The sequence below is a fragment of the Charadrius vociferus genome, unplaced genomic scaffold (genome assembly GCF_000708025.1).
Source record: "Charadrius vociferus isolate BGI_N301 unplaced genomic scaffold, ASM70802v2 scaffold161, whole genome shotgun sequence".
In the NCBI taxonomy this organism is placed as follows: domain Eukaryota; kingdom Metazoa; phylum Chordata; class Aves; order Charadriiformes; family Charadriidae; genus Charadrius; species Charadrius vociferus.
The window spans coordinates 5947326-5955615 of record NW_009646928.1 but is presented as its reverse complement, the minus strand read 5'-3'; the positions used below and the strand labels follow the sequence as shown (position 1 = coordinate 5955615).

Below are 8290 nucleotides of genomic sequence, written 5' to 3'. Positions count from 1 at the left end.
GAAACATACACCCGGTAACATCTGTTGTACTGTCTAGGAATATCTTTGCAGCAGTACAGTGCTCATAGTTTTATTAAGTGATAATTCAAGCTCTCTGTATAAATGCTTTTTTATTAATGACTTGCTTGTATGCTAGAATGGAGGAGACAGAAGGGGAAAAACCTCTCAGAGGAAAATAGGGATATTATTTCCAACATATTAAAAGGCAAACAGCAGTTGTTCTAAATCAGGCAAAAAAAACCTTGAATGAGAGCGTGAAGATACATTCCTGTCACAAACCTCTCTAAACCACCAGGTCCAGCCCCTTCTCCCATCTCCTCTCAATATTAATTTTCAAATTCCATTCAGATTAGCAGGAGTTACGCAAACATGCATTCATGTGTCCCTTAAGTATTTTATCACACTGAAGACCAGAAACAAAAAGTTTAACTATGACCCATACCGGAGAATCATTCATTCAGACCCTGCTTAATTAGATGTGAGACAGCTATCTTAGACCATGAAGTTTGACCACAGTATGCTCTTACTGCTAGAGTATTAATGCAAATAAGATACAGATTACTGAAAACAATTTATCATCACCAATCTATAACCAGCTTGACACATGCATGCATTCAAAAATATCACACAAAATAAATTGCGGCATACATCTTCATGCATTGAGCAATTCATATACAGAAAAAGAACCATATGCTTTAACAAAGAGGACACGACACATTAGAAGTAGAATACGAAAGGGTTAAAAACAGATAATAAAAAGTCCAACTAATATGTGATTTCAAGGAACCTGGAGCAAAAATGGGCTTGCATCACCAAAATTTGCTATTGTGTCAAAATAATCTCAGCATTTTTGTCCACATCACTTCCAGGATGTTTGAAATTTAACAACACACTAGCAGTAGCTGCACTATACTTTAAAGGAATTGAGAAAATACTTTCTCAGGAACAGTTAAATAATATAACTGGTAATTGCTATTTCAGTGTTTCATGGCACATCAGACCACACAATTAATAGACGATTATAAAAAAAATTTTAAAAAATCAGCCAGTGACATGACAGTCACCTGTAGTTGCATTATTTTTAATTACAGCTGAGACAGGCAAAACTTTTTTCCATATGCAAAAAATCAGTTTAAAGAACAAAGTTTTGTTCCATTATTTAAATATAATAATGCATGGCTGTTCTTTCTATTGTACAAATACAATAGCCATTGTAGTAAGGAGTGTTGCTTATATGATTAAACAGATAGTTCAGTATTATGATATGTTTGACAGGTACCGTTACTAGCACTATAGGAACAGACATACAATATTGTTATTACCATACTGTGTGTGCCGATAGCTCGTAGCAATATAACTCAGCAAAAGGGAAGCATAGATTTTGCATTTTCATCACTGCAGTCATCTCCGTATGCTCTTAATCAGTAGTGCTTTCTGCAGATTACACTTTCTAGTATTCTTCCCATTCTCGAACTGACCCGCTGAAGCCCAATCTCTCCCCCGCCTCCCAGTTTCTCAAGTCTTTGGTAACCAGGATTGACCAACTATTTCTCTTTCCATTTTACCCTCACTTGTCACACAGTGAGACCAACATCAACAGGTATTTAGAAGCAATAGTAGTGAAGTCCACTTGTATTTAGTAGGTTGCTGCAAATACAAATTATCTTCTAAGAGACATAATACATATACACGCATTCTCTTTAACATGCTGATCAGGGGGGTGGCAGGTACAATTATTAAAGGACTGAAAGCTTTAGATTTCCTTTGACCTCCATTACAGTCTGGACTCTCTGCTCCTTGAAGGATAAGATTGTATTTGTCAAACCTATGGTAACATATTGCAAGTGGATTTTCTCTGTTCTTCTGTATTAGCTACCATCCTTTAAAGGAATACAGTTTCACTAAGGGAGATATATATGTTTTTTTGAGATTCAGAGACTTTTCTTTTTTCTTCTTCTTCTTTTTTTTTTTTTAAGAAAAAAGAAAAATTGAATGATCTTAAGGAATTTTCTTTATGCTCACATTTCTCACACACTCTATAAAAATATCATTGACATAGGGTGAAAAGGTCGCATGCCTCACAGAAATGGAGCAAAGTACTCCAGTAAGGTTTTTCACCTGGAAAATATCCCTATAGCTAATTCTGTGTATTGGAATTTTTTTATTATTATTTTAGCAACCAAAAAAAAACCTCCAGGCCTTTCCCAGCCTAGAGTTCCCTGAAGTGATCTTTCCCATAAGGAAGATAAGTTTTCACTTAGAGGATAGCATCTCTAGCAGCAAGAGTTTAATACTCTGCAACAATATCAGGGATACGCAATCCTGAATTTACAGCTCTTCAAATTACTTTTATAGCTATACCGTTCATTTTGGATCAGATGCTTATCTAAAATTCCATATATTTTGGTAGCCATAATATCTGATTTAAAACAGCTTCCAATAAGCCAAAGAATAGTACTTAAAAAAAAAAAAAAAAAAAGAAAGAAAAACCCAACCGTGGGCCAGATTCTGGGAGTTGTAAATTACTGTAGCTCTTTAAAGTTAAACTATTTTACACCAGTTAAGGACTGGGCACAATGTTTACAATTCCACTTCAAAGTTGATTTTTTTCCACAGGCATAGTGCTTTGCTTCTTAACTGCTCTGTTAATAACACATGAGAATTTCTAATTAGTTTATCCCAAATTCTTTTAATAGTTCTTTTTATGCCTTTTCTTATCAATAACTGAGGAAGAGAAAAAAGTGCTGATTGATCAATTAATCAAGCTTTATTGACATACAATATTCCTCAATACTTCAGAAATGTCTGCAGAACAATTTCCTCCAATCATAAGATCAATGAATCAATGTAAAACCCCAGTAATTAAATTTATCAACTCTGTATCAATACATCTGGCGCTTTATGAAAGTATTACTTGAAGTTTGTTCTCTTAAGGGATATATTGATTGAGGGCAAAGAGCCAAATATTTCTATTATTAGCTCTGGGAATGCTAGATCAAAACTCAGTCTGTTATAAACAACATACAAATGTTTCATATACACAGATCTCATGCTGATTCTCTACCATTAAACCCACGCCTAACAAGCAGATAAGCCTATTAATTGATGATTAAGACTACAGGAAGATCAGTCATTATATTCAATGCTTTTTGTATGCATGCATTGAACAAACATATTGACAGGAACCGTACAGAATAATATTCCTCCAGGAATTATATTTTAAAAAAGGAGGAGAGCATCTAAATAAGAGCAGATGAACCTTGTTCATGCAGCATAAAATAGCCTTAATTAATTAAATAAATTTTGAAACTAAAGCTTTGCAGTCTGAAAAAGATTATCACATTCCTCTCCATTGTATATAGTGGTTATTAATTGAAAGGTGAACAATAAAGCCTAAAAGATGACACATCTGATAAGAACCATATTAAAAAAACAAAACAAGGAAACAAAACCAGCATCTGAGTTTTTAACAATTTAATTTTTAAAGGCCTAGTATGCAAACTATTCTGGAATATATTTTTAGTTGCTATCCCTTACTACATATGCGTAAGCATGTAGGGCATAAAAGTTCATGAAGTGCCATTCTATCAATTATAGAAAAAACAGTGGTAGGCTTTTTATATCAAGAAAAAAAACCCTGAAGAATTTTTGGCTCTGCTTAAACAAAAAAAAAAAAAGTCTTAAATAACAACTAAGGACATAAGACTCTCATTTTTTCCCATGAACATGATGAAGATATTAATAACAATACGATCTTCATATTTCTAAAATAAAGAATCAGCAAATGTCCCTGTGTTTTCACAGATGTTGCGATAAGTAAAAAAAAAAAAATAATTGATCGAGTACTGAAGGTATCTTATTATGAAGGGGGGGAAATAACGACAAAAACCCAAACCCACCAGATTCATGTAGGAGTCACATCCTGTTACAAACATCAAACAACAATGAGCCTTTATTACCATGCTATGATTCCTTCATTTCAAACATGATTAATTAGCAAGTATAACACTCACCAAAACTCCCACCACGCTGCTGTTAGCTGCCTATTTGCAAATGGGTCTCTATCAAGTATCCATAAGCAGTATTAGTCTCATTTAGGACACTGAAGAAAAGAAGTCAAAGCATCCTGCTTTAAGGAAGATTTCACTCATACCTTAGCCAAAAAGTAAAGAAAACAAAACAAAACAAAAATCCAATAACAAACAAACACCAAAACCCTCTTTCATCAAAAGGATTCCTTGATAATCCAACCACAAACTTCATGCAAAATGAAAAACTTTTCTAAAAAGTTGCTAAACAATTCAAATGGTTGAAAATAAGTAGAGATAAAAGCGGTTTAGACTTTGTTTTGGTCTTTTTTTTTTTTTTTAAACTTGAAACCTCAACTTCATATTCAATTTGAAATACACTGCTGCTGTTTAGAATAGAAGTGTGGTTCATATATCAAAAATGGAAACAAAAAGATGAGAAGGGGAAGACACACTTAACAGGACTCTTAACACGTATTAAGCTGTACAAACAGATATCTTCAAATGTACCTTACTTGCAATAAACATTACTTTGGCAGTAAAAGAAACTTTGCTTCATGGGGAGGAGAAGTGGAAACTGAGATTACAAATACGGAAGAAGAAACAAAACTGAGATGCGAGGAAAAAAAACCTGAAATTTCATTCTCAAGCTGAACTCTATAAATGCCATCACAAAAACAACGGAAAAAGGTTCAATTTGGAAGCAACAGATGTATTCCTAAGCAAGAAAATATCCCCGATAAAATAATGCATAGGCATCCAGAGAGGATCTTTAAAAGTATGAAAAGAGCTGCCTATGTGGCAAAGCTAAAGTTTCAATGTGAAAATAAAAATTAGGCAGAAGATCCAATACCTCCTTGGTTTACCAGCTCTGTATCACAGATACTTGATGATTTTGTCACGCCCAGAGCAGAGTCATTTTTAAGTGCAAATCCATCCTACTCTCTCCAGCTTTTTCAATTTTATAAATTTGGCATCAAAAACATCAAAGCAGCTCCCACTTCGGACCTAACTTTTAGAGGATCAATGTGACAAGTCACTGCTTGATAGATGTTTCTCTTGATAAACGACTTGTTCAAAAGAGACATTGTAGCTTTCATTTCCTGACCACAACACACTTTTAATTTGCAACAGCAGAGCTGCTCGAGTGTGACTAGTTCCCACTTTCCAGCCTTTCAGGATTGTGGCACTGTCAGGCCACATACATGGGCAAAACAAAAACTCAGAAAGAGGTGCATCCGCAACAAGAATTGTAGCGAAACTTTTCCTCAAACAGGAACCTGGTTACGTTTGATTTCTCCTAACAGTGGGCTTTTAAAACCCCCTCCCAACCACTTCTAATCCCTAACATTTTAGGGAAGGGGGGGGAAGACACAAGAAATCATATTTGGAAATATATACTTAAGTGCCATAGAATATATAAGGCTATCTAATACTATCATGTTTATTACATACATATATATATTACTGCTACTATAATTATTATTATTATCTGAGAATTGCATTTAACAGTCTAAAACGTCCACACCATCCAATTTCAGCTCTCAGCATACTGTCCGATTCGCGATTTAAAATTTATAAATGTAATATCCTCCTCATCACAAGCAGCAGTCCAATCTGCTCTGAATATATATTACAGCTTTAACATCACAGAGGGAAATCTCCCATCTGGCAATCACATTCAATCCAACAGCTCTAGGAAAAAAAAAAGGAAAAAAAAAGAAAAGAAAAGAAAAAAAAAAAACACGTTCCGCTTTCGCTCGCTCGCTCTCCTCCTTAAAACATTTCTCAGGGCAAATTATGTGCATCTAAAATAAACAGTTGCCTTATTGATCGCTTCAAAGTCAACAAGTTCTAAATGCAAAATGCAATCAGATCGTTCCCATCATATAGCACCCGGGATATGTTTAGCAATATAGTCACCTACAGCACCAAAATAGGAGTGTACATTGTGCAACTGCTCTCTCAATTTCTTTCTTGCATTCAGATATGTTATTATGAGAGATCATCAGCCACACACGCCAGACCTCCCCCTTATCCCAAACACACACACACACACACGCACATACACACACACGCTCGCTCTCTCTCTCCTAGGGTCTCTCTCCATCCTTATTTGTTGCTACCACACGCAATTAAAAGTGAACGTACCCCCTTTTGGTTGCACAAAACAGACTAATAGTCGCTTCTGTTGTTAGTTCCTTAGCCTTAATTGCATACCTAGAGGTGTATCTACTGCACCACAAGGAGGTCTATTGAAATTCCCCATGCTCCATTTTATCTGACTTTTTTGGAGGAGGGGGCGGCGTGGGGGGCTGGAGAGTAACCGTTAAAACGAAGCCACTTTCAGCACCTGATTATTTCATTCTGTTACACATTGAGAGCAGAGCAGTGGGAAACAGACACTTTAAAACTGAGCATAAAATACCACTTATTAAACACTATTAAACATTTGGCCACAACAGTAATTTTGTTTGTTTACATGCAAAACATTCTCCCACCCCACATCAGTTAAAACCTCTAGCAGATGATTACGCTGAAAGTAAGAGAGGGAAAAGCAGCTGGGTTCAAATAAACACTCAAAAAATATTAGTTTGCAAAAGGAAAAGATGCATTTTAGGCACGTACGTATGAGTACATAGATGTATAGGTGTATATATTCGTTGATACGCATTTCCCCTTCTCCAGTCACTGAGTTTTACTAATTTACATACCATTGGAGTTCAGTGGTGTATATAGTGCACTGCTAGTAACATGCAACTTTAGGTTTTACAACTGAGATCAATACAATGGACAAAACTAATGCTATAATCAAAGCAGAAATGATAAACAAATGATAGCAAGAGAAAAAAATGCTTATATATACACAAGTGAAAATATACTATTAAACATTAGGTATTTATCACAAAATATTTGCATGCAGAGTCCTCAGTGCGTTATCATGCTATTTAAATTTGTCTTTGCTATTTAGATGCAAAGGAAGTAGATCCCAAAACGGACATACCATAAACACTGGTGCTACTGATCATTTCTTGCTGGCAGCACAAAAAGCTGAATTGGATTTTTCACAAGCAGGAATTCCAAAGGTTGCTTTTCATTAAAGCCACTTTTCCTCTCAGCTATCAAATGTCACTGCCTTGAAACGTGGGCCCTTTCGTCAGGTATTCATTTAACCTACATGCATATAATTAAGTGGGAAAGCAACATCAACAAAAAGGGGATCTCAGATCACAAGAGAAGAAAGAAAGGGGGAAAAAAAGCACATGACCAGGAATGCAAGTCCATGTCAATTTCACTCACTCCCATTGAAACTAACAAGAGCTCCAGGGAGGATAGTAATAGGATCAGTGGATTGTATATACCATTAAATTATACATCTTTCTCTCCCTTCCGAGCCAACAATACGCCCACCACGCTGTACCCCCTCCAAGATGATGTGCTTACATTTTACTGCAACAGCTCCTCTGACATATTCGTGCCCCCCCCCCCCAGCCAAGACACAGCAATTTAAACCTAACTTTTGTTTTGCGAGATTCTTATTTGCACTTATTTGCTCAGAAGTTAGTTGCCTCAAAGTCCAGCCCCGCGTTACCTGCAGTTTATTATTTTCCATGCAACTTAAAAATAAATCCAATTAGGAGGAGGAGGAGGTGGGGAGGGAGCTTGCAATCGCGAACTCTTAATCTGCCTACTATTGTTGGCAATGATCAAGGAGGAAAAACCATGCACTGCGATTGTATATCTGTACTTTCCAGACTACGATTAGGAAAGCAGACCGAAGTGTTTAGGATCAGAAAACGACCGCGAATTAGGCAAAATATTTAGGGCACGAGCGGGCGATTAAAAAAAATACGCGGGTGTCTCGGAGAGCTTCAAGATTAAATAAAATTTAAAACGATGGTAGGAAGACTAGAAAAAAAAAATCCTCTTACCTGGAGATTTGGTACAAGAACCCGATAGGTTAGAGTAGCATCGATCCGATGTGTTTGCTGATGAATGGGGGCTCGGGTTAAGTGAAGGTGCCTATGATTTGAAATCATTCCAAGTTTTTGAAGGGAAGACTGACTGCAGCCTCTGCCATGTTGGAATTTCAAACCCAAAACAGCTGCTTTGCAAGGAGCCAGCATGCCAGCAGCTGGACGCCTGCGCAGAGCGCCGCCGAGCCAAATTCAAATCACTTTCACGCGAAGAGGCAAAGATCAGTTTTCAAAGGGGGAGCGGCGCGGGGGGCGGGGGCGCTCCGCGGCCCTGCGCGCCGGGGC

General features: G+C 36.7%; 1 long non-coding RNA gene across 1 annotated transcript in view; it reads right to left on the bottom strand.

Moving 5' to 3' along the window:
* Window positions 1-8053, bottom strand: part of LOC104294920 — a 116278-nt gene extending 108225 nt beyond the window's left edge. The window contains exon 1 of the long non-coding RNA XR_717928.1: window positions 7961-8053. This is a non-coding gene — a long non-coding RNA (uncharacterized LOC104294920). The remainder of the gene's footprint in view (window positions 1-7960) is intronic.
* Between the last annotated feature and the right edge of the window lie 237 nt (window positions 8054-8290).